The following is a 254-nucleotide window of genomic DNA, read 5'->3' as shown; positions in this document are numbered from 1 at the left end:
CGCATGGATTTCACATGGGCCAGATGTGGGCCGGATCTGGGCCAACACTATGTTGCTGTCTGGGAAAGTGTTGACTGGTGTCACTATCTCGCGAACGCGCCGGCGGATCTCCACCAAATTTGGGGGATCCCTTCAGTTCGAGGAGCCCTCTTGAACGCCACCCTCCGCGTGTCGGTAACCCCCTGGGATCGCTTGATCGGTTGGCACCGGTCCGCGAATTTAACCACCCGTAACTCCCGAACCCCGGGGGCTAT

General features: G+C 59.4%; 1 protein-coding gene across 1 annotated transcript in view; it reads left to right on the top strand.

The window, feature by feature from the left end:
• lars1 (leucyl-tRNA synthetase 1) overlaps positions 1-254 on the top strand; it is a 55,227-nt gene that overhangs the window by 711 nt on the left and 54,262 nt on the right. The window lies entirely within an intron of this gene.

The sequence above is a fragment of the Sinocyclocheilus anshuiensis genome, unplaced genomic scaffold (assembly GCF_001515605.1).
Source record: "Sinocyclocheilus anshuiensis isolate Anshui unplaced genomic scaffold, SAMN03320099.WGS_v1.1 scaffold289, whole genome shotgun sequence".
Lineage (NCBI taxonomy): Eukaryota > Metazoa > Chordata > Actinopteri > Cypriniformes > Cyprinidae > Sinocyclocheilus > Sinocyclocheilus anshuiensis.
Note: the sequence above shows the minus strand (reverse complement) of the source record. Positions and strands in the feature narration are given on the sequence as shown.